This window comes from Amblyraja radiata, chromosome 37 (assembly GCF_010909765.2).
Source record: "Amblyraja radiata isolate CabotCenter1 chromosome 37, sAmbRad1.1.pri, whole genome shotgun sequence".
Lineage (NCBI taxonomy): Eukaryota > Metazoa > Chordata > Chondrichthyes > Rajiformes > Rajidae > Amblyraja > Amblyraja radiata.
Genome location: NC_045992.1, coordinates 3,779,784 through 3,807,143, shown reverse-complemented (window position 1 = coordinate 3,807,143; position 27,360 = coordinate 3,779,784). Strand labels below are relative to the sequence as shown.

The following is a 27,360-nucleotide window of genomic DNA, read 5'->3' as shown; positions in this document are numbered from 1 at the left end:
GCTTAATCCCCAGTTTGTGTGCATGGATCAGCATTGCTCCTTCACAATGGGTAAAGATTCTTCCTTCACTATCAGTAACTAACATGACCTTGAGGTGGCGAATGGGTGATATTAAATCTGCACAGCAGCTCACAGCTCTGAGATGTTAGAGCATACTGTGCGCACAGAGACAGTCGTGACCGGTGAACTCATTGGCAAGCGAAGATCTGACAAGTAAATTAATAGGGGTATGAGGAATTATAATCACAAGTCTAGAAAGCATGGGCTCTGTGTGTATAGCGAGCTGCCTTCAATAACATAAACCATCCATTTTAAAAGAACTGAATAAACACTGAAGAATGAGACTGAAGATTTTCAGAATAAATACAGACGGGATAAAATGTTCCAAGGTAAACCATGACATTTCAAGATTGGAAGCACAGATGTATCAAGTGTAGAACGTAACTGGTCCAAATTAAGTGAACAGAATGGGAGTTTAGATTAATTATCAACTATGGCTCGTTCAATTACTTTCGGCAATTAGGAACTTCATCAGATATGTGGTGGAATAGAACCAAGTATTAATTTCCTTGATATATATTGAGTCCTTGAAAAAAAAGTTCATATCTATCTATCTATATTACTAAAAGTCTGTTCTTGACCAGTTTTGGCAATCTGTGCTGCGATTTCCAAGAGAACGCCGCCACCTACGGCCGTCATTTTTGGCCATCTCGCTCAGAGCCCCCCTCCGCCGCATGTGTGCCGAGGATTTTTCCAGTCGATGAAAAATGACAGAGATATTAATGATTTTACAAAATTCCTCATTCTCTCTGCTGCCCCCGCTGGCGGCAGGGGGGATGGACTATAAAACCAGGAAGTGGTGTGCCTCAATTAATCTGCAAGCTGGAGGAAGGCAGAGGGTCACGTTTCTCTGAGCTGTGAATAACACTGAACACATGTCCACACAACTGTGAGTAAGTACCCTTAATGTTGTTTGAAAATGAAAATATGGTTAAAGTAAAAAAGCACTGCCTGCAAATGGTTGTTTGGGGGGTTTGGATTGAAATAAAAAGGCACTCTCTCCCCCCCCCCCCCCCCTCCGCCACCCCCCACCGTCCCTCCCCTAAACCCCCCTCCCCTCCACACACCCCTACCCCCTTCCCTCCACCCCCCTCCCCCTCCCTGCTCCCCACCTCTCCCCCTCCCCTCACCTCACCCCCGTCTCAGCACACCCCCCTCACTCCCCCCTCTCCTCTCCCCCCCTCTCCTCTCCCTCTCCGCCCCTCCTCTTCCCCCCCTCTCCTCCCCCCCTGTCCTCAACCCCCTCTCCTCTCCCCCCTCTCCTCCCCCCTCTCTCTTTCTCCCCTCTTTTTCTCCCACTCCTCCCCTCCACCCCCTCTCCTCCCCCACCGTCCCTCCCCTTTCCCCCCCCCTCCCCTCCACACACCCCTACCCCTTTCCCTCCACCTTCCCTGCTCCCCACTTCTCCCTCTCCCCCTCCCCTCCCCTCTCCCCCTCCCCTCTCCCCCCTCCCCTCACCTCTCCCCCTCACTCTCACTCTCACCCTCTCTCTCTCCTCCCCTCCACCCCCACCTTTCCCCTCTCACCCACCCTCCCTCTTCTCCTCCTTGCCACCCCCTCTCCCTCTTGCCCCTCTCTCTGCCCTCACTCTCTACCCCCCCCCCCCCCCCCCCCCCCCTCTCCCCCCCCCCTCTCTAGATGTGACTGCAAGTTGGGGGCTATGCGTCAGTAGATAGGGTGATTAATAATATTAATATAATATCAAAGGGGGTAATTAGCGTGAGTGGGGGGGGGGGGGATAGTTAGTGTGTGTGACGCTGCATGCCGCCTCCCCCCCCACCCCACAACCGCACGTTGGGGGAACAGACCCAACGGGTCTGCACTTGGTCCAGTTCTATATACAATTCAATATTCCTCAATTGTCATGTATATCGGCCTACAGGTGATATTCAGTCTTCCTTTCACTTCCAAGCAAGTTTTCCATCTGCCACCGTCTTTGTGTGGTCAGAGGACTGTGATTGACTATGTGACAGCTGGTAATCTGCCCTCAATACTGAATGTAGTTCAACAGGACAGGTCCTGGCAGGTTTTCTCAGAGTGCTGCTGAATCCCTGGTTTGTTTTCGGTTTGAGAAATAAACGAGAACGCAGCAGGAGCTAAATTTATAATTTTCTTCACGCTGTAATTTCCGAAATCTGAAATGAGCCCAACATGAAGGAACACTCCCCCAGAGGCTGGGTTGCGAGCTGAAATTAACTTGCAAGTTGAAGCCAGCTCTGTATAAACTTGCTTTGTGTACCCAAGGTCAGACTATGTATTGGATATGGCAAGTGCTCATTCTCACATTTCCCTTTGCTGATCTAGAATCCAAAAGAATTGTGGATTTGTTAAAACTCAGATCGAGCCAATGCTCGGGGATTAAGCCCATCAGAATCATTCCAAGAGCCTTATAAATTCTCTCTCCAACGCTGATCCTATTTTCTTGAAGGGCACGGAATGATCTTGTTTTCACAACCTCCGCAGTTCCAAATTTTAGTTTAGGGTAGCTTATTATTGTCACGTGTACCGAGATATAGCAAAAAAAAGTTTCTGTTTGCATGCTGTACAGTTAAAGAAAACTCTATACATGAATACAATTAAACCATCCACAGCTTACAGATAAAGGTACAACATTTATTGCACGATATAACACGGTAGTCTGAAAATGACTAATTAAAGATCATTTAAAGGTCTCCAATGAGGGACTAACTTTACTGTGCCATTCTACTGTTTTTTTTTTTTTTTAATTGCTGTTATTTTTTGGGGGGGGGGGGTTTCCCTTTTTCCTTCCGCCCACAATATTTAATATGCAAAAGAATATGTGATTCTGTTCCATTCTGTTTGTAGTTATTTTGTTTGTCTTTTGCACAAAGTCCGCGAGCATTGCCACTTTTCATTTCACTGCACATCTCGTATCTGTATGTGACGAATAAACTTGACTTGACTTGACTTGAGGCAGATGGAAAGTCAGGACTGCACTCCAGTTGATGAGAGGACCATTCAGCTGCCTTGATAACAGCTGGGAAGAAACTGCCCCTGAATCTGGAGGTATGCTTTACCTCTTGCCTGAGGGAGAGGGGAGAATAGGGAGTGCAGGTGAGACTCCTCCTTGATGATGCTGGTGGCCTTGCCAAGGTAGTGTGAAGTGAAATTCTAACAACTCTCCGATTAAAGCTGTAGCTTTCACATCCTGCCCTGCATACCTTTCCACAAAATCTCTAATTCTTGATGCTACGACCAAGAAAGGACATCGATGCCTTGACCTCCTCAGAAGACTAAGGCAATTCGGCACACAGTCAATAACTTTCAATGTAGGCAATGTGTCAGAAATGAGCTGGTTATCTCACCGACTGCTGATTTTGCTGTCAAAGCTACATGGTGATATAATGCGGCAAATTGGCGGAGAGATATTTTGGGATGTGAGAATATGAAATGCCATGCATTAATCTCATTCATTCATTATAATGCTCAAAGCAGCAACAGCAAAACATGTGGGAATACATCTGGGACGCATTGGAGTTATGCGTCTTCTCTTCCTCAATTGTCATGCATATTGGTCTACTGGTCATCTGGATGACAAGTAATGTATTCCACAAACTAATGCATATGAATTCCCTCAGCTCCATGCTGAATCCATGCTGCCATGACCACTCGTAGGCCAAGGGCTTTAGTTAAAAGCTGCCAGAGTGAAAAGGAACGGGCAAGCACCTCTACATAGCTGCATTTCAAAGCACAGTTCCCAACCCAATTCCTGCTCACTTACAAACGTAATACAAGTAGTAACAGCAATTGGGCAGAATACCACCATTACCACCCTAATCGCACCCCCACCTCAAGCCAGCTCCACCCTTCAATACATTATGGCTGCTCTGTGTGATTGTTGGCTTTGAGTCCATTCTTCTGCACAACCCCCACCACAGCTACACTCCATCTCAAATTCCCATGGATCTCCAGTCTCCACCACTCTCTATCAAAGTATCATCATCATCATCATCATCATCATCATCATCATCATCATCATCATCATCATCATCATCATTATCATCATCATTATCATCATCATCCATCAAGAACTCCTCCTCATCCTCGTCTTCTTGACTGTTAGTCCCCGGGTCCTAAAATTATACTTTGTAGTCCTTGTTTCCCCCCAAACTTCCTCTCAACATCCAACTTGTCGAGCTGCCACATGATCTAAGTAATAACAAGGGATTTCTGAGTCAAACTGATTGACTGGAAGGAAACAGAGTTATTGTTTCCCATTTATGACCTTTCATCGTAGTTCTATATGTTCCAATAAATTCAGCTCTCATTCCTGTGAACACCAATGAGTAGCAGCCCAACATGCCCAACCATTCCCCATAAAACAACCCACTCACCCCAGCAACCTCCTCAAAATGATTTCCAATGCAAGTAAAGCCTTCCTTAATTCAGGAGACCCAGAGCTAGACAATGATCCAAGTCTGATCAAAGCCTCCCTTACAACAGTATCAGCACATCCCTACGTTAGTGATACTAGAAGCATGAGCTAAACCCAAGGTGCTGGAGGAACTCAGCAGGTCAGGAAGCATCTGGGGAGGGATTGGACAGGCGATGTTTTGGTTCAGGCCCTTGCTTCAGACCCTTCATCTGTACTTTTGAATTCCGTTCCCTTGCAATAAAGGTCACCTTTCAACTTCAGTTCCCAGTTGTTTGCTGCACCTGCACATCTACAGTCTGTTCCCTTGTGCAAGTTCTGCAAAGGCACGGAAGTTGAAATCTGGGTCAATTAATTCATTGACAGGGTCCATCACCACATATCCTAATGCCACCAAATTGAACTGGAAATATTTCTGCTATTTATAACTAGGTCAGTTTTCCAACTTAAAATGTGTTATGCGAAATTAGAATACATTTTAGGTCATGGCATGGATTTCAGCTGAATTAGCACAAACCCAATTGATCAGCTCCAACTGTGCTAAGCTATTTCCCTTGCTGCTTATTAAAGAGTCAAGAATGTTGTATCATCATATGTCCCAGATAGAACAATTAAATTCTTACTTGGTGCAGCACAACGGAATATGTAAACATAGTACACTGTAAACAATGTAATAAATGAGAAAAAAAGTTCAGAGTGTATATATACACATACTCACAAGTACACACACATATATATATAAATACGTGTGTGTGTGTGTGTGTGTGTGTGTGTGTGTGTGTGTGTGTGTGTGTGTGTGTGTAGATATACATATATATATATATACACACACACACTCCAAAAACAAACAATAGTAGTGCAATAATAATGATAATAATAATGGTCTATTGTAGTTCAGAGCTTATTTCAGGATGTTGTGTTTAATAGCCTGATGGCTGTAGAGAAGAAGCTGTTCCTGAACCTGTCCAGGCTCCTGTACCTTTTTCCCAATGGCAGTGGTGAAATGAGTGTGTGGGTCTCTGATGATGTTGGTTGCTTTTTTGAGGCAGTGACTGCGATAAATCCCTTCGATAAATCCCTTCGATGGTGGGGAGATCAGAGCCGGTGATGGACTGGGCAGCATTCACAACTTTTTGCAGTCTTTTCCGCTCCTGGACGTTAAAGTTGCCGAACCAGGCCACGATGCAACCAGTCAATGTGCTCTCTACTGTACACCTGTAGAAGTTCAAGAGCATCCTCTTTGACATATTGAATCCCATTAATCATCTCAGGAAGTAGAGGCATTGATGTGCTTTATTTATAATTGCATCAGTGTGCTCGGTCCAGGAAAGATCTTCAGAAATGTGCACGCCCAGGAATTTGAAGTTCTTGACTCTCTCCACCATCCCCATCTCTGCTCTGTATTGTGTAAAGTGGCGTCACAGGTAGACAGGGTGGTCATTGCTGCCCTGGTCCTTTTCATTGGCTTTGGTCTCTGATCTGAAACATTAACATGTTCCTTTCTCCACAGATGCTGCCTGACCTGCCAAGTCCCACTATATATATTTTTTGTTTGTTTTTAGCCTCCAGTTATCTTCAATGGTGCTCCTAATGGGCCTGTTCCACTTACCAGGATACAGGTGTATCATCAAAGAACACTATCCATTAGAATGGCAGCAGTATGATGTTTACATAGACTGAGACCATAATGGGTTCTTGTAACATTCATCAAATCCTGATTGATTGAAGTGCCTGGTTGTATATTTATACATTCAGTCAGTATTAGAACAAACAGGTAAATGTAATCTCACCAAAGATTCTGCAATAGTTGGCCAGAGGTGTTCAGAACATTAGCCATGTGCTGGCAAAGGGCTGAGTCAATAGGTTTACACCGAAGATAGATACAAACTGCTGAGTAACTCAGCGGGACATGCAGCATCTCTGGAGAGAAGGAATGCGTGACGTTTCAGGTCGAGACCCTTCTTCAGACTGAATTGGTCTGAAAAGGTGCTTATGGTTAGCGGAAAGTTAGTGGGCCAAATGGACTGTTTCCCTACTGCATGATTCTATCTCAGGTAGCAAGAAAGGCAAACACTGGAATAAGTCATAAGAAACTTATTTTCCAAAACGACCTATAGTTTACACAATCCAACCCTCCCTCAAGCCCATTCCCATCACTCCATTTCCTGAATCCTAGATCAGACCCAACGACCCATCTGCAAATCCCACAACAGTTCCATGCCCTAATCCCTGACCTTCCTCAACACCAATCCAACCCAGACCAGGGACAGTGGAGTGAATTCTCCAGCACACGTCATACATTATAGATCCTCCTCCTGCCTTGCTCTCCTCATCTATTCCATTCAGACAAGAGCATCCAGATGGGAAAGGATACAATTTACAATCATATTTCAATGTATGTATTGACAACAGAATACCAGTAATAGGTGAAGGTGGACCAAACCCAACCCTGATTAAACACCCCCTTGGACAGTGGAGTGAATTTATTCAGAAACCAGTGACTGTCCAAAGAGTGAAGGGAACACACACCATTGCAAGATCTCTCAATAAAAGCAGAGTCATTTCTTCTGAAAAATACCATGAATGGAGGAGAGTTATATATAAATTAAATACATAAATTAATCCCATTGAGTTCCCGTGGACTGATGCTGGAGCTATCTTCCAATCATCTTCAGTCCAGTGGTCTGGAGAGCAGTAACTGTGGATAACTTGCATAAGCAAGGGGCAAGGACAATGAAGGTGCTGTCACGCATGAACCTTGACCTGCTGAGGGACACACTTTTCAGTCACTAAAAAACATTCTGCACATGTTTACGCAGCAGGAGAGTTGCTGCCTCACAGCGCCAGAGACCCGGGTCCAATCCTGACTACGGGTGTTGTCTGTACGGAGTTTGCACATTCTCCCCATGACCTGCATGGATTTTCTCCAGAATCTCTGGTCTCTGCCACACTCCAAAGGTGTTCAGGTTTGTATACTAATTAGCTTGGTAAAACTGTAAATTTTCCCTAGTGTGTGTGTTGTGTGTAGGATGGTGTTAGTGTGGGGATTGTTGATCGACGCGGACTCGATGGGCCAAAGGGCTTGTTTCCGCACTGTACCTCTAAACTAAACTAAAATAGTGACAAGCATATCCCACCATGTCCTTTTCCCTGCAATTAAACAAATCAGGAGTTATTTTGCAATGTAAACAAATGCAGGCTCTAGATAGTTAAATCAGCAATACCTTTAGTGGAAATCAACAACGACAATTGCCAAATATGGATTATTCCCAACCTGCGGTCCCTGAGGAATGATGGCTCTCTCTTCCCTTCAACTATCTACACAACACAGCTACCTCTGACATCAAAAAACTATGATTTTATTCATCACCTTGAAGCTCATTAAACCAATGAAATATTAATGAGGTGGATGCACCACGGATGAATGGATAATGATAAAGAAAACTGAAAAACAATTGGCTGTGCAGAAACCTGACAAACAATGCACTCCCCGATAAACTCCAGGAGATTAACAAGTATTTAATGAAGCTGAGGCCAGTTCCTGTCAGGTTAAACGCAGAAACGGTAGGCAGAGGTGACATTCTCCATTGCAACCAGTGCATAGATTGTTCCCAGAGCCACTCTGAAATGCAAGGAGCGTCTTGCAGATGTGAAACCAGTGTGAATCAGTGTTCTCTGACAAAATAACAGCATTGCAGAAAAGACATAATCTAACCTCTTCTCAATTCAAACAGTAGTCGCTCCGTGTTAGGTTATTCTCTTTGGGGCAGTTACTGCTGATTTACAACAGGACAAAATATATTAATCGTCAAATCGTAAAATACAGTATGTAGAGCACAGGAGCACAGTGAATCCTTTGACTCCAGGTCAGTCAAAAACAGGCTTCACTTTAATCCCACCTCTTGGTATGGAGTTCTGCAGTTTACGACTCTTCAGCTAATGCAAGTACATCTAACTGTGCTGAGGGTTCCTGCATTCACCTCCCTCTCGAGCCGAGAGTTCTTGACTACTACCACTCATGACTGAAATTACTTTTTCTCAGCTCTCAGCCAGCCCTTCTCCCAATTAAATTAAATCTACACCCTTGAGTTACTGCCCACTTGGCCAAGCGACATTGGGTCTTTCTAGTAATTCTGTTTTGGCTTTTCGTAACTTGACACAATTCACCCAAATCAGGCTGAATAATCTAAGTTCCAAAAAGGCAAGTGTGTCTCTGCTCATGACTTTAATTCCCCAGCCCAGGTAACATCTTCATACATCTACTACTGCTGCCCTACTACCAAGGTTGTTCAAGTTCAAGTGAGTTTATTGTCATGTGTCCCTGATAGGACAATAAAATGCTTGCTTTGCTTCAGCACACAGAACACAGTAGGCATTTACTACAAAACAGATCAATGTGTTATCTATTTATTTTGATTTTGCACTATCATGATCTAGTTTAATGATGATTGATATAAATAACTGATAACTGATGATGATATATTTGTTGTTGTTGCTGTGTCTCGTATGCCTGCAGCATGCAATCATTCACTTGTTCAGATTCATAGTAGACTAAATTAGAGCCTAATGAGTGGGATTGTTGTGGACATAATACTCTGGCCCACAGCACGTAACTACAGACAGGGAAACACGGTGGTGTAGCGACAGATTTGCTACCTCACAGCGCTAGAAACGCGGGTTCGATCCTGACTATTGGTGCGGTCTGTAGGAGTTTGTACATTCTGGTTTCCTCCCACATACCAAAGACCTCCAGGTTTGTAGGTTATTTGGCTTCTGTAAATTATCCCTAGAGTGTAGGATAGAACTAGTGTACGGGGTGATCATTGGTCGGCACGGACTCGGTGAGCCGAAGGGCCCGTTTCCCCACTGTATCAACAAACGGTGACTGGTGCTGGAAGCCAAGTAGATGGAAGAGGAAAACATTAAGGTAAAAATAAGGGAAAAAGTAGCTTGAAGAACAAAACACAGTTGGCATGAGTTGCATGTTGCAACGAGACAACTACTGGAGCATTGCAGACAGTGCTGGCTAAAGCACCACAGCAAGCCAGGGTGTAGTAAAGGAGCAAGAGAACATAAACGCAACACCCCAACCTAACTACAAGCAGCAAAGGAAGGTCTCTGGAGAAGTGAATACTCAGGGGAGATGTTGCACAAACCTACAAGAACCTCAAAGGGAAAAGACAAATCACACCTGGCATGAGATTGTGTGATCACACCCCAGAACACATCTCAACTCAACTCAACCAGAGGGTTGGTTCTACCTCATGGAGTGTGAGCAATGTGGCTAGTCAGGCAAAACGAAAGATAATGAAATAAGTTTTCATTTAGTATCGAGGAGCAGCCACTGTTGTAGGAATCATAACAACCAATTACTGCACCATAGGCTCCTGCAAAACAATAACATCATAGTTGATAGAAAATCTGTTCTTTGGTGGAGCTGGCTGAGAGAATAAAATTGGACACAACACCGAGAACAAAATTGCATTAAAGAGTCTCCTACATTAACACAAGAACGCACCAGATTTCATAAGGTCATAAACAATAGTAGTAGGATTAGGCCATTCGGCCCATCAAGTCCATTCCGACATTCAATCATGGCTGCTCTGTTTCTCCCTCCTCACCCCATTCTCCTAGCTTCTCCCCATAACCTCCGACACCTGTATTAATCAAGAATCATGGTGAAGCGGTGAAGTTGCTGCCTCACAGCGCCAGGGACCCGGGCTTGATCCTCCTGACTATTGGTGCTGTCTGTACGGAGTTTGCACGTTCTCCCTGCATCCAGCGTGGGTTTTCCCCAAGATCTTCGGTTTCCTCCCACACTCCAAAGATGTACAGGTTTGTATGTTAATCGGCTTGGTATAAATGTGAATTGACCCTAGTGTGTGTAGAATAGTGTTAATGTGCCGGGATCACTGGTCGGTGAGGGCTCGGTGGGCGAAAAGGGCCTGTTTCCCCACTGTATCTCGAAACTAGAAATATTCCAATTTATCATCCATGTTAAAGTTGGCATCTCTGACAATGCAGCACTCTCTGTTGTTAAACTGACAAGTCAGACTTGAGTTTTACACCCAGCTCCAAAATGGTCAACTACTTCGTGGCAAACTTGAAAACGGAACTCCGTCTATCCATTCTGTGTGTAGCTCTGATATTTTTCCCAATATCTTGTTACTATGCAGATCATATCCTTGGGATATTTTTCATCATTGAATAGACGCAACTTGTTTATGTGCAGTCACGCAACTCAGAAACCATCTGCGCCTCCTGCAGAGAACAAAACAGCCCTTTCCTGCATTCCACCAAACACAAGCAAACGTAATCGAGTATCTCTGTGCCAGATTGGGCTCAAGGGTTTTGTGATTGCTGCCTTGTCCTTGTGCGTGTGCACTCCATCTACAGGAACAGTCTGGGCAAGGGGTCATAAGATCATAAGAGATAGTAGCAGAATGAGGCCATTTGGTCCATCAAGTCTACTTCGACTTTCAATCATGGCTGATCTATCTCTCCCTCCTAACCCCATTCTCCTGACTTCTCCCCATAACCTCTGACAGCCGTACTAATCAAGAATCTATCTATCTATCTCGGCCTTATATATATCCAATGACTTTGCCTTCATGGCCTCTGTGGCAAAGAATTCCACAGGTTCACCACCCTCGGACTAAAGAAATTCCTCCTCACCTCCTTCCGAAAAGAACGTTCTTTAATTCTGAGGCTATGAACTCTAGTCCTAGACTCCCACTAGTGGAAACATCCTCTCCGCATCCACTCTATCCAAGCTTTTCACTATTCTGTACGTTTCAATGAGGTCCCCCCTCATTCTTCTAAACCCCAGCAAGTACAGGCCCAGTGTCGACAAACACTCATCATAGGTTAACCTACTAATTCCTGGGATCATTGTTGCAAACCTCCTCTGGCCCAGAGCCAGCACATCCTTTCTCAGATACAGTGGCCAAATGGTGAGACAGTGAGAGAGCGTTGTGGTTATACACTGGCTTCAGGCTGACAGGCCAATGCTGAATAGAATGAATGTTACACTGTTGAAAGTGCTTTCTTCCTTTCATTTAAGATATTGAACTGGGGACTTCATGGCTCTAATCAAAAATACCTGTAGCAGTCTCCCCATTGTTCCAGCCTGCATCTGCCTCTCCCTTAATATCAGGTCCTGTCACATTATATTTGGTAGAAGCTTCATGTGTGCAAACTAGAGGCTCAGTTTCCTATGTCGTATCACTGACTACACTTCATATGTATCCCATTGGGATGTCCTGAGTTGTTTCAGAAAATGTGAATCTGGCTTTATCTAACTGAGCCATGGATCCCATCACCATAGCACACAAGAAAATTTAATCCTGGATTGATCGAGATTAAAATACACAATTTATCACAGAATCACTGCCCACCCCAAACCCACTGTATCAAATTTTTAAAAGAATGAATCAACTTATTTGTCACTGTTTGTTTGTATAGAGAGGAACTGCAGATGCTGGTTTAAACCGAAGATAGACACAAAAAGCTGGACTAACTCAGCGGGTCAGTCAGCATATCTGGAGAAAAGGAATAGGTGGAGTTTCGGGTCGAGACCCTTCTTCAGACTGTGTCAGGGGAAAGGGAAACAAGAGATATAGACGGTGATATAGAGAGATATAGAACAGATGAATGATAGTCAGAGTACGGCCAAATGCAAATTGGAGGAACAGCACCTCATATTTTGTTGGGGCAGCTTACAACCCAATGGTACGACTTTTGATTTCTCTAACTTCAAGTAACCATTGCAACCCTTTTGCTCTGTCCCGCCTCCACCCAAGACATTGTACGAGCTACAAAGTCGTCTTGTTGATTCTCGTGCTTAAGAAGGAACTGCAGATGTTGGAAAAATCGAAGGTAGACAAAAATGCTGGAGAAACTCAGCGGGTGAGGCAGCATCTGTGGAGAGAAGAAGAAGGGTCTCGACCTGAAACGTCACCTATTCCTTCGCTCCATAGATGCTGCCTCACCCGCTCAGTTTCTCCAGCATTTATGTCTACCTTTACTGAGTCTCATTGTATGTAACTCGTTTTCACCCAGGCCACCGCTAACAATGGCCTGTCTACTTAATCATCGTTACCTATTTGCATATCTTTCATTCATTTGTTCTATATCTCTCCATAGCTTAAGAATTTCAGGACCCGGAGACAGGAAATGGAGGGAATCAGAAACAGAAGGAGATGGTGATCTCCGAGGGTCATGGAGATAGGGAGGGCTGGATTAATGGAGTCATTTGAAAACCTAAACAAGAATATTCCTATCGATGTGGAACCCAAACTGGGACAGGCTCAGGTCAGCAAACCTCAGGGTGATGGTTGAATGGATTTGGTTTATTGTAGAGATTTAATGTAGGGGGAATAACATGCCATTAGCGTCGGGCCAGTGTATGTGGGTCGACGTAGAATTGTGAGCTAAAGATTGTTTCTGTGCTACATCACTCTGTGATTCCTTCAGAGAAGAGAACTAGCAGGCTTTTCTTCTCCAGGTAATAGTTGATCTGGTATGAATTATTTAGATCGGGAAGAAAAATGTTTGAATTATAACATAAAGGAAATCATGAAAAGAGAAATGGATTTGTTTTATTTGCAGAGAACCCTGCATCTCCGTTCATATTTTTGCCCTGGCTCTTTCTCAGTAAAAGACGTCATCATCCCACTTTGGAAAACAAGCATCATCTTGTCTGGGCAAGTGGAGAGCTCAGGATCAATAGAAAATCACTACCGTCACAAGGTTATGAAGTGCAAATGGTCTCATGTCGCGGTTCAATATGATTTACATGATCACACAGTGTGTACGTACAGGCATTCTTGTGAAGAGAGCCAATTGATGTAGCAAATGATAGTTGGTTCAAATTCATAAAGATGCAGGAAGATTGTTCCCGATGTTGGGGAAGTTCAGAACAAAGGGTTACAGTTTAAGGATAAGGGGGAAATCTTTTAGGACCGAGATGAGAAAAACATTTTTCACACAGTGAGTGGTGAATCTCTGGAATTCTCTGCCACAGAAGGTAGTTGAGGCCAGTTCATTAGCTATATTTAAGAGGGAGTTAGATGTGGCCCTTGTGGCTAAAGGGATCAGGGGGTATGGAGAGAAGGCAGGTACAGGATACTGAATTGGATGATCAGCCATGATCATATTGAATGGCGTTGCAGGCTCGAAGGGCCGAATGGCCTACTCCTGCACCTATTTTCCATGTTTCTAAGTCCACTAACATATTGCTGGGCGCTGAACCACCGCTTACACTGCACGGCTGTTGTTAGGCCAACATTATAACATTTACTCGAGGTTAGGTTAGATCATTTTTCACCTTAATGGTATTCTGTTGCCTTCTGGCTAAACTCTTTCAAAGTCAACACATTCATGCTGCTATCTCGAGTGGTTCCATTTATTGTTTAAACAACTAAATTAAAAGAGGCCTGCAGCAAGCAGCCATACTTTAACCTTAATAGCAGATTAGGTGGAAATGGCCAATGATAATGGATCATAACTGGTGTCGGTAAAATGCCTGCTGCAATATAACCTAAGATTTTAATTTTGTGTCACGGCTGCTACATTGGGACTAGTCAACATGCCAGGGGCCATGCAATTAAATTTAAATTTGTCAACTTTCAGCGAGGCACCTTCAGGATTGCTGGTGAATATGTGTATATGCACACGCACAATCTCTTTGATGGCTACATTATGTTGAGAGAAAAGAAACTGTGCATGCTAGGGTCTTGTGCAGATTACAAAGTGCTGGAGGAACTCAACGGATCTCGTGACATTTCAGGTTGGGACCCTTCCTCAGACTCATTGTAATAAGGCGGGAAGAAAGCTGGAAGAGAGATGCGGGTGGGACAAATCCTGGCAAGTGATAGGTGGATACAGGATAAGTGGTGGGGGAGGGGAGGGGGGAGGGGGTGGGGGGATGTTGATGTCACATGGATGGATGAAAATGAAAAAGAGACAAGAGGTGACAAAAGGAAACACGGACACAAAAGAGAAAAGAGGAGTGATGGCATTACATTAGGTGGTGCTGATTGTTGGAAGTCTCAGTCGGCCTGCACCATGCTGTTTCATGTAGTAAAACACTCCTGACATTTGCAGCCTCAAACCTCAGATCCCCGTGGCCTCCGAGCTGAAATCTGGCATCTCCTTTCTCACATCATTCCCCTTGTTTGCCCAGATCACGTGGCTGAGCCTCACCAAACCATTCCTTTAAATCCTGACCCCATCAGCAAACCCTCGGTTCTTCACCTCTGCTTACTCACCAGTCACTGGGAACCTGAGACGCAACCCAGTAAAATGGAGACATGGGGTACTGCAGATGCTGGAATCTTGAGCAAAACACAAAGTCAATGGATCAGGCAGCATTCTCAGAAGGAAATGGACAGATGATGTTTTGGGTTGGGACCCTCCTTCAAACCACTTCAGAGTCTGAGGAAGGATCTGGACCCGATGCATCACCTGCCGTATCCCTTCACAGATGCTGCCTGACCTGCTGGGTCCCTCCAGAACTGTTGTGCTCAAGAGGCAATCCAGTGCCAGGTGGCTCCATTCAGTGTGAAGCAACACTACAGGGTAGCAGTCTGGCAAACCTCAGCACCCGACTCCCCCCCCCCCACACGGACCAGCTAAAATAAAACTTGCTTGTGGCAAATGGAAGATAATCTGATCGCTGACAACAGTCCTTTGGTGACAGGCTGACGCAGGTCATAGAATTACTGCCTCAAAGCTCCAATGTCCAATGTTCAATCCTAACTTTGGATGCTCTCCGTGTGGAGTTCACAATTTCCTCCTGTTTTGGTTTAGGTCTATTATTGTCACGTGTAGCGAGGTACGGTGTAAAAGCTTCACTTTGCATGCTATCCAAACAGCTCAGGTTTACCCGACATAAAGCCAATCAAGTCAAACTCAAGTACAATGGATACAGCAAAGGGGAAGATACAGAGTGCAGAATATAGTTCTCAGCATTGTAGCGCATCAGTTCCATAGACAAAGTCCAATGTCCGCAATGGGGGTACAGGTGAATTGGCCAGTAGCCTCGCTTATGGAAGGACCGGTCAGAAAGCTGATAACAGAGGGAAAAAAGATGCTCATGTGTCTGAGTTGATCACATAGGTTTCTCTCAAATGCTCCAGTTTCCTCCCATGTCCCAAAGACATGTAGGTTGAGAGGTGAATTGGCCACTGTAAATTGTCCCTGGTATGAAGATGGGTGTTAGCATCTGGGGGGTGGTGATGAGAATGTAGGGGGAATAACATGCCCTTAGTGTCGGACCACTAGTGTAAGCGTGTCGATGCAGAATTGTGAGCTAAACAGTGTTTCTGTGCTACACCACTCCGTGATTCCTTCAGAGAAGAAAACTAACGGGCCTTTCTTTTCCAGGTGATAATTGACAGTGCAGTATGAATTATTTAGATTGGGAAGAAAAATGTTTAAATTATTACATAAAGGAAATCATGAAAAGTGAAATTGTCTATCAAGATCAGGCTCAGTGAAGTAACTGGGAATTGTTAGCTGGAAGCAAGTTCCCATCAATCACGCAACTCCATCACACCTGCCTGTCAGTCCTGCCTGCTCCATCACATATCATCCCTTTCATTCTCTTCTCTCCGCTCCGCACCACTCTCTGCATTATGAAACTTGTCTGTAACATTCCCCAGTTCTGTAGCAAGCCCAATGGCCTGAAATATTCAAACACAGACACCCATCAACAAAGAGGATTGCAAGAAAGTGGTGAACACTGCCCAGTCCATCACGGGTACTGACCTCCCCACCTTCTTGGTTCTTGGTTTCTTGGTCCTCCAAAATATTCCAAATGGAATTTAAACTGGAGGTGGTGGAGGGAGGACTTAAGCCAGAAAGGGTTATTGGGAAGAAAGAGCTACTTTAAATTTAGTTGCATCTGGTTGGGTAACTATAGTTGGGTGGAGATTATTCCATGCTTTAATTGTGCGGGGGAAGAACGAATTGCTGTACACATCTGTCTTTGTAGCTGGGATCACAAATTGGATCGAATGCCCTCGTCTGCTCCTAATTGGTTTGGGTTTGGTGTAGGTCTTGTAATCTATGTCGAGCTGACCATTTAACATTTTGTAAAAACAGGTCCAACGGTGAGCTTCAAGTCTGTCTTGGAGAGGGTTCCACCCCAGAGAATTCAGAAATTTGGTGACACTCGCTTCTCTCTCATAGGTGTTAGTAACAAATCGAGCTGCCTGTCTTTGGACACGCTTGATGGAAGAAATGTTTTTATTTGTGAATGGGTCCCATGCTTCGAAGGGATCTACAGGAGTCGCTGCCTCAAAAAGGCCGCCAGCATCATCAGAGACCCACACCACCCTGACCACAATCACTTTTCACTCCTGCCCTCGGGAAGAAGGTAAAGGAGCCTGAAAACTAATAATGAGCTGGTTCAGGAGCAGCTTCTTCCCTACAACCATCAGGTTATTAAACACTACAACCTCCAAATAATCCACATCTCCATTTCTATTCTCTGTCGGTATGCGAGAAGGCAAGAATGATTGGAAATGTTTGGTCTAATTTTAATATCACCAATAAATAACCCACAAACAACAAAAGGTAATGTGATCGTTTAGTTACCAAACTAACAGTCAGAGTTCTAGACTATTGAATCAGACAATGTTTAGAATTTCAAAAAAAAAAAAAACCTACTTAAATAAAATGAATGAGATAAACTTTGTATGAACCGCATGCTTGAAGGTAATGGACTGTTGTAAAGATCCACTTGGCTCACTCATGTCCTACAGGGAGCTATCTAGTCTGGCCACCCTGTGATTGCAGGAAATGTATCGTTCAATACAAGGGTGAAGAGGTTAAAAGTGTAGATGGAGATGCTGAACATGCTACACAATGCCAAAGTTGTGGTACGGCAAAGTTCAAGTGGGGAATGTAACAAGTCAGTGTGGAATAACTAACATGGGCTGTAACATTAGATCAGGGTCCTAGAGTTTCAGGAGATTAGTTTTTGGTGTCAGGAAATAGTTTCACAGATTCCACATACCCGATTTACACATTTTCCTTTGTGGTTAATCCCCGATAAAATAAGCTGCATGTGACTTGTGGCCTTAATGGGCTAAATGACTGATTGCTCGTCACCATTAGAGAAGCTGTACCCTATGGGAGTGTGCGGTGACAGGAAGGATTTTAGTGGTCTTTGGAGCTCATCCTTCTGATTGGAGCTCATGCCCTTCTTTCAGAGTCATCAGGCCAGTGAATATCTCTCTATATCACCGTCTGATTCACTCATTTCCCTTTCCGCTGACTCTCAGTCTGCAGAAGGGTCTCGACCCAAAACAACACCTATTCCTTTTCTCCAAAGATGCCGTCTGACCCGTTGAGCTTTTTGTGTCTATCTCCAGTGAAATCATTGTTCGCTTATTTTCTCTGCAGGCAAAGGCAACAAGGAGTACTTATTGAAGCAAGAAAATACACTTGTTCTCCCCATCTCCCCATTCAGCCACAAAGGGGGGACTTGCATTTATGTGCCAGCAACAATTTAGTTTTTGCATGGATTTAGCAGATACTTAGTTTAGTAATACCGCATTGAAACAGGCCCTTTGGCCCGCCTAGTCCACACTGCACTAATGAATGGTGTTGGCACCAATCATTCTTGCACTGATGAATTGTGGCTGTTCAGCCCACCATCCTTGCATTTGCTCTTCGAAAGAATTATCCAATGTATCCCACTCTCGAATGCTTATAAATTTGACTGATTCTTCTTTAGTCTGAAGAAGTGACCTGACTTACAGCGCGGAAACAGGACCTTCAGCTTGCTAAGTCGGCACTGAAAGATCCTTACCCTGTACACCAACACTACCCTCCACACTGGGCAGGATTTTTACCAAAGCCTAATTAACCTGCAAACCTAGACGGCTTTGGTGTGTGAGAAGAAACTGGAGCACCTGGAAAAACCCCATGCAGTCACAGGGAGAATGGACCAAGTCCAAATAGACAGTACCCATCGTGTACCTACATCAAGGAAACACAGCTATGGGGTAACAGATCCACCACCATGTGTTGTCCCAAGTTTATCGTTCTAGAACTGGTCGACAAAAAATATATATACATTCGCACAGGTCAGCACGGTAGCGCAGCGGTAGAGTTGCTGCCTTACAGCACCAGTGACCCGGGTTCAATCCTGACTACGGGTGCTTGCCTGTACGGAGTTTCTACGTTCTCCCTGTGATCGCGTGGGTTTTCTCCGGGATCTCCGGTTTCCTCCCACACTACAAAAGCGTACAGGTTTATAGGTTAATTGGCTTGGTATAATTGTAAATTGACCTAGTGTGTGTAGGACAGTGTTAGTGCGTGGGGGTCGCTGGTTGGCACAGACTCGGTAGGCAAAAGGACCCGTGTCCATGCTGCATCTCTAAACTAAACTGGTTAACCAAAAAATATACACAGTACATAATGGATGGGATTTATATAGCGCCTTTCTAATACTCAAGGCGCTTTACATCGCATTATTCATTCACTCCTCAGTCACACTCGGTGGTGGTAAGCTACTTCTGTAGCCACAGCTGCCCTGGGGCAGACTGATGGAAGCGTGGCTGCCAATCTGCGCCTACGGCCCCTCCGACCACCACCAATCACTCACACACATTCACACACAGGCAAAGGTGGGTGAAGTGTCTTGCCCAAGGACACAACGACAGTATGCACTCCAAGCGGGATTCGAACCGGCTACCTTCCGGTTGCCAGCCGAACATTTAGCCCATTGTGCCATCTGTCGTCCCCACCTATACATATACAGTACAGTCCTTCAGATTATAAAATGTGGGGTATAAACCTGGTTGGACAATGTTTAAATAATCTCATTAATATTCCATTTCTGCCATTTGAGTGCAGTTGCATTTAGCTCTGTGCAACAGCAGGGATCAATAAGATGTTTACTGCCTGGAAGGTAACACACACACACTGGTCTCCTTAAGTGGCTGCTTTTTTCGGCATTCTCTCATTTTCTGTGTGAGTGGGCTGATGTCCTGGGCAACAGAGGCTCTGGTGGGCCCCCCCAATGGTCCACTTTATACCAATCAGCTGTTGTGATGAAAGCCCCCAGACTCCAGCCCCAGGGAGTGCAGCAGAACTTGCCAAAACAACATAATTAATTTCACGGACAAGGGACTTTGGCCTCTGTGCAGTTATGTGCACAACCTATCAGAGCTGAAAGTGAACAAACTGGCCACTTTAGGCACACATACAGGTGGTTGCGAGAATCACCCAGAAATGCACAAAGGGCTCCATTCTGCCCCAAACCAAGATTAAAGTCAGGAACGCACATTCTCGAAACTCCAGGGACTACTGCTCCGCTCACTAAATGAGCCAGGATAAGATTAGAAGCTCCTTCCTGACACAAAATACCGTTCAAAATTAGCAGAGACTGATTAATATCCCTGACACCATGGAACATTGAACAATATAGCGCAGGAACAGGCCTAACATGTCCTCGATGAACAGCCTATCTAAATAAATCCCAAATAACTGCGTATGACCAGTATTCCGCTACTTCCTGCCTGATCATGTGTCTGCCTCAACATTACTATCATATGTGCTTCCGACATCACCCCAGCAGCATGTTACAGGCACATACAAGTTCATAAGTTATAGGAATAGAATTAGGCCATTTGACCCATCGAGTCTTCTCTGCCATTCAATTATAGCTGATCTCTGCCACCTAATTCCATTTTCCTGCCTTCTCCCCATAACCCTTGGCACCTGTTCTAATCAAGAACTTGTCTATCTCTGCCTTAAAAATATCCACTGACTTGTCCTCCACCACCCTCCGTGGCAATGAATACCATTTCAGGGTAAAAAAAACAACTTGCCCAAGGTCCCCTCACTTGTTTCTGAACCCAGGGAAAGTTCCTCCACATTATTAACACATTCCTGAAGTCTCCCCAGACAGTAAAGCACCGCAGTGCAGCTCTATACAAGAAACCTGTCATAAGGATCATTACTCTCCTTTCTAAATCTGTCGGCAACCTATATTTTCGTTCTAAATTCCCAGCTCCTGGGTAATATTTGTGTGTCATCTCGTTGTGTGTGGATGGCTCCATTAATACTCTGACCCAAATTGTTACTGAAGAGACTCAATCTCAGTGGTCTCCAAAGAGAATGCTACTGCCTTCACAAATAACGTGAATGAGGCTTCACAGATTCTGGCTTCACAAATTTTCCTCATCTCAGTCCTAAATTGCCTGCCCCTTTATTCTTAAACTGTGGCCCCTGGTTCTGGACTCCCCCAACATCGGGAGAGATTTTCCTGCATCTAGCCTGGGATGGCAGGACTTTCATATGAAGAAAGACTGGATAGACTCGGCTTGTACACGCTAGAATTTAGAAGATCTTATAGAAACTTACAAAATTCTTAAGGGGTTGGACAGGCTAGATGCAGGAAGATTGTTCCCGATGTTGGGGAAGTCCAGAACTAGGGGTCACAGTTTAAGGATAAGAGGGAAGTCTTTAGGACCGAGATGAGAAAATCATTTTTTACACAGAGAGTGGTGAATCTGTGGTATTCTCTGCCACAGAAGGTAGTTGAGGCCAGTTCATTGGCCAGATTTTAGAGGGAGTTAGATGTGGCCCTTGTGGCTAAAGGGATCAGGGGGTATGGAGAGAAGGCAGGGATGGGATACTGAGTTGGATGATCAGCCATGATCATATCGAATGGCGGTGCAGGCTCGAGGGGCCGAATGGCCTACTCCTGCACCTATTTTCTATGTTTCTATGTTTCTATGTAGCCTGTCCAATCCCTGAAGAATTTTATATGTGTGTTCTGTTGCTCAAATGCCCTGCAAACTGTAGCACTTCATTGTACTTTTGTTTTAAAAAAGCAGAGTTTTCTGTCTTGAACAAAGTTTAAAAAGGGCCTGTCCCATGGTGATTTTTTTCGGCGACTGCCGGCATTATTGACTGCCATATCAGGTCACCAAAACATTTGCATCGTGAAGCGGCATGATCACGTATGGCACGCGGTGTTTTTTCAAGTGCCGCAACATTTTTTTGTCGCCGCTGGATTTTGAAATGTTCAAAATCTTTTGGCTACACGGATATGATTCCGGCTGTCGGTAAAAAAAAAGAAAAATAAAAAGATAATTTTATTTTTTTTAATCTCCAAATGAGACAGGCCCTTCAGACAATCAATTCTGGCCCCAAACCACTCATTAGTGAAACCATTTCCTTCGCAACTCCTGTCTTCCTCCCAATTATCTTAAATCTATGCTGCCTGGCTACTGACCCTCTGTTCAGGGAAATAGATCTTACTGCCTGTCTGAATTTTATGCACCACAATTAAATCTGCTCCCTTCGTTCTCAAGAAATCATCTCGGTGTTTTCTCGTAACTATCACCCTGGCAACATTCTCGTAAAACTCTGCTGCATTCTCTCAAGTGTCACTACCTTCTCACACCTCATCGGAGACAGGCCATGGAGCACAGGCAGTAGAAAGCCCGTGACGTGGTTTATTTATTTATTCATAGTCTGGGCATGTTATCGGCAACACTGGAATTCATTGACAACCCTTACCTTTAACAGAACCCGTGAAGAAACGCGCACTCGGGGCCATTTGTGGTCAATACCTGGAGTATCACACCTGGAGTATTGCGTACAGTTTTGGTCTCCAAATCTGAGGAAGGACATTATTGCCATAGAGGGAGTGCAGAGAAGGTTCACCAGACTGATTCCTGGAATGTCAGGACTGTCTTATGAAGAAAGACTGGATAAACTTGGTTTATACTCTCTAGAATTTAGGAGATTGAGAGGGGATCTTATAGAAACTTACAAAATTCTTAAGGGGTTGGACAGGCTAGATGCAGGAAGATTGCTCCCGATGTTGGGGAAGTCCAGGACAAGGGGTTACAGCTTAAGGATAAGGGGGAAATCCTTTAAAACCGAGATGAGAAGAACTTTTTTCACACAGAGAGTGGTGAATCTCTGGAACTCTCTGCCACAGAGGGTAGTCGAGGCCAGTTCATTGGCTATATTTAAGAGGGAGTTAGATGTGGCCCTTGTGGCTAAGGGGATCAGAGGGTATGGAGAGAAGGCAGGTACGGGATACTGAGTTGGATGATCAGCCATGATCATATTGAATGGCGGTGCAGGCTCGAAGGGCCGAATGGCCTACTCCTGCACCTAATTTCTATGTTTCTATGTAATAGGACATAAGTGATAGGACCATAGGCCATTCGGCCCTTCAGGTCTACTCCGCCATGCAAACATGGCTGGTCTATCTCTCCCTCCTCACCCCATTCTCCTGCCTTCTCCCCATAAACCCTGACACTAACAAACATGCACGTCTTTGGGAGGCGAGATTAAACCTGAGCACACGAAAGAAACTCACGCTGTCACAGGGAGAACACTTCTGTGGTTCAATGTACAATAAACAAAGCAGTTTTGATGTTATCCCAATAACTGAGAAGTTCAGCAAAAATGGGTGGGAAAACATGTCAAAATATAAATGTAGTTGAAGCTGTTGGCTCTCTTCCCCACAAATTATTCCCTTTGATGCACAGTTGGGCTTACTGACAGGCAGCAAGGAATTCTCAGTGGCAAATTAAACCAATTTGTACTGATTGCCATTTTCCACATCTTTCAAATTAAGATACCATATGCTGATTTGTCCTGATAACTAGATGTGTATGTGCGCACGTGTGTGTGTGCGCATGTCTGTGTGTGTGCGAGTGCGTGTGTATATATATATTTATATATATATGTGTGTGTGTGTGTGTGTGTGTGTATATGTATGTATATGTGTGTATACATATGTATATATGTGTGTATATGTGTGTGTATATATGTATGTATATGTGTGTGTATATATGTATGTAGATGTGTATATATATATATGTATGTATATGTATGTGTATAAATGTATGTATATCTGTATACAAATGTGTGCATATCTGTATATATATATATATATATATATGTATGTATACGTGTATGTATATGTGTGTATATATATGTATGTGTATATATATATATGCATGTATATGTGCGTGTATATGTGTGTATATATATGTGTATATATGTATATGTCTGTATATGTGTGTGCATATATATGCATGTATATGTGTGTATATATGTGTGCATATATATGTGTGTATGTATGTATATATGTGTGTATATATATGTATGTATGTGTACCTATATAAGTATGTATGAGTGGATATATATGTTTGTATGTATATATATATGTATGTATATTTATATATATACATGTATATGGGTGTGTATATATGTATATTTATATATATATATATATATATGTGTGTATCTATATATGTATACACACACACTGAACTTTTATTTCTTGCTTATTCTATTGTTTACAGAGTACTATGTTTACCTATACTGTTGTGCTGCAGCAAGCAAGAACTTGATTATTCCATCTGGGACAAATGACAATAAAACACTCTTGACTTGTTGGTTTGCCAAGCCTTCCTTTTCACTTCTTCTGCCCGATGTCAGCATTTGTTTCAAACGATCAAAGGTCAGCCCTTCAGTTTAGCTGTCAGCAGCATTACCTTGCCTAATAATGTGCCCAGACTACAGCGTCTTAAATTAATTAGTTTCCTATAAGGTTATGCAGCAGAATGGAATAACAGTTCAAATATGCTCCTCAATTTGATCATTAATCAATGTGATGCATGGTCAGATCAGTACGTTTGCATCTCAGTCTTGTTGACTTGGCACCCTATCTCTGGACCGGGATATTCGCTACTGTGCAACTTTGCTATTAATAGTCCCTTCGTTAGTAGACCAGACTCAGCCATTTACTCTAATTTTAAAAAAATCACTGGTACACAAGTTGGATCAGGCCAAAGTACTAGCATGTTATAAAACAAATGCCATGGGGCCCCAAAGATAGACACAAAATGCTGGAGTAACTCAGCGCATCAGGCAGCCTCTCCGCAGAAAGTGGATAGGTGACGTTTCAGGTCGGGCCCTTCTTCAGACTATGCTAGTGGACATAGCTTTAAGGTGAGAGGGCCAAAATGTAAAGGAGATATCCAGGGCAAGTTGTTTATTTTTGAGGAGGGCGGTGAGTGCCTTGGGTGGTGGTGGAGACTGAACCAACAGTGGCATTTAAGGGATTTTTGGATAGGCACATGGATATACAGGTACTGGAGGGATATGGATTATATGTGGGCAGATAAGGGATGTTCAGCACAGGTGTGGCGTGTTGTTCTGTTCCTTGCTGTACTGTTGTGTGTTCTATGAGATGACGTACAAGTGTCCACAGATTGCAAGGCTCCAAGGCTGCTGTCAAGATTCTTGTAGATGCTGGTTTAAACCAAAGACAGACACAAAAAGCTGGATTTCAAATGAAAGACTTGATTCAATTCATGTTATTTTGAAACCTCCCAGCCGAGCACTTTCTTCTTTGTGAGTCTTCATTATATCAGGCACAAAATAGAACGTACCAAAACATTTGTAGTTTCTGCTCTGTTGCCTAGGAGCACAATTTCAAATGAATGCTAGGGTATCAACTGCTCTCTGGAAAGATCCAAGATTGCTTTGTCACTAACTCTGCTATTGAAATAGGATTTTAGTGCATTTCTCAATAGGAAACTGTGAGGAGAGAGACGTGAATCGAGCTTTTTTTTTTAAACCCACTGGTACTCATTCAAAACCAATAACAATAACATAAATATGAAGGAAGGAACTGCAGATGCTGGTTTAAACCAGAGGCAGACACAAAAAGCTGGAGTAACTCAGAGGGACAGGCAGCATCTCGGGAGAGAAGGAATGGGTGACGTTTCGGGTCGAGACCCTTCTTCGAACCTCATGCCGTTGTCCAACATACTTCTCTTCTCCTCTCTGCATCTGTGAAGTCAGATCGGCACATAGCATCAGGCCTTGGTAACCAGATGTGTCTGACTGAAACTGACTGAAACGCCTGAGTAACTCAGCGGGCCAGACAGCATCTCTGGCGAAAAGGAATAGGTGACATTTTGGGTCGAGTTCCTCCCTCAGACTAAGAGTCAGGGGGAACGGAAACGAGGGATATTTACAGTGATATAGAGAGGTATAGATATCCGCTGAGTTACTCCAGCTTGGTGTGTTTATCTTTGGTTAAAACCAGCATCTACAGTTCCTTCCTACACTTTGTGCGGCAAGGTTGTGCATCAGTAGAATTGCTGCCTTACAGCACTTACAGTACATGTAGCTGGAGAGGAGGAATGGGTGACGTTTCGGGTCAAGACCCTTCATCAGATTTTCTGCCCGGGGCCTTCTCCATTGTCAGAGTGAGGCCCGGCACAAATTGGAGACAGCTTACACCCCAGCGGTACGAACATTCTCCTCTCCAATTACAAGGGCGAGATGCTGCTCCATATTTCAATAGCCGATGGAATAACATCAGAGAAAGAAAAAACAGATGTTTTTACCCCAACCACCAGAGGTGGCAGCAGTGAGACGTAGACCAGCACAGCTCCCCAGTGGAATAATAAAACAAAACTGAGCAGGAAACGTGGGCTTTTAAATCATACATTGCAAGGTAAATGGCCCAAATCCAAATCCCTTGAGTGAAATGGATCAAACTGCGACCCATCACACGAAAGCTATTGAATTTGTAACTGTCTTCCTTGAGATTTGCAGTCTCCGACACATAGAAACAATGGGCACAATGAATAATTGCCTATTAATCACTCTTTTACACAAAGTTGAACATTTATTGAAGGTGCAATAGCTCAGAAGCAAATTTCCGACCAATTAGAAATATATTTTGAACCCCAAGAGAATTGAAATTACTTTTTTTTTGCTTCAGGGACATATGCAGCCAGTTATGAAATTCAGGACTAAAATTCGCACAGTCTGTCTAGATGTCAGATGTCTACTATTCGTACTCACACAGAGCAACCTGTGATGGTCATACATGCATTCACTGAATGAAGGAAACATCTACGATTAGTGAAGAGATATTCTTTTGCCAAAGACATCAATATTCCATCCAGCAAACAGGGCGGCACGGTGGCGCAGCAGGGAGAGCCGCTGCCTCATGGTGCCAGAGAACGCGTTTGATCCTGATCTCTTGTGCTGTCTATGTGGAGCTTGCAGGTTCTCCCTCTGACTGTACGGGTTTCTTCTCGGTGCTCCGCTCTCCTACATCCCAAAGACAGGTTGTTTAAGAAGGAGCTGCAGATGCTGGAAAATCGAAGGTAGACAAAAAATGCTGGAGAAACTCAGCGGGTGCAGCAACATCTATGGAGCGAAGGAAATAGGCAACGTTTTGGGCCAAAACCCTTCTTCAGACTGATGTAGGGTGGGGGGGTTGGGGAGAAGAAAGGAAAAAGGAAGAGGAGGAGCCCGAGGGATGAGGGAAAGCTGAGAAGGGGAGGAGACAGAATTTACCGGACATTGGTAAATTCAATGTTTATGCCACTAGGGTGCAGACTGCCCAAGCGGAATACGAGGTGTTGCTCATCCAGTTTCCGGTGGTGCTCACTCTGGCCATGGAGGAGGCCCGGGACAGAGAAGTCGGATTCGGAATGTGAGGGGGAGTTGAAGTGTTGAGCCACTAGGTTCATTGGTTTAGGTAAAATTGCTCCTTGTGTGCATGGAGTGGATGCGAATGTGGGGCAACATAGAACAAGTGTGAACGGGTGATCAGTGTGGACTCGCAGTGAGCCAAAGTGCTGTATCATTCAATCAATTAAATTGATTATAATCAGCACACAGTCTCAGTCATTGATTACTAACTATGTTGAAATAGAGGATGGCTCTAAGTTCAGCAACAAATGTTTGGATTTCTCTATTTACTTACCACAGAGAGACTATTTACAGTGACCAATTAACCTATTAACCTTTACATCTTGGGGAAGTGGGAGGAAATCATACGTATTTCCTGTGATGTGGTTACAGGGAGAACACTTAAACACTGT

The 27,360-nt window shown here is 44.0% G+C and overlaps 1 protein-coding gene and 1 long non-coding RNA gene across 18 annotated transcripts in view; one reads left to right on the top strand and one right to left on the bottom strand.

Moving 5' to 3' along the window:
• kcnma1 (potassium calcium-activated channel subfamily M alpha 1) overlaps window positions 1-27,360 on the bottom strand; it is a 525,320-nt gene that overhangs the window by 390,703 nt on the left and 107,257 nt on the right. The gene's annotated exons all lie outside the window — the stretch shown is intronic.
• LOC116966413 lies at window positions 5,717-14,803 on the top strand. The gene is made up of 3 exons (XR_004410009.1): window positions 5,717-5,727; window positions 13,566-13,572; window positions 14,755-14,803. It is a non-coding gene; the product is annotated as an uncharacterized LOC116966413 (long non-coding RNA).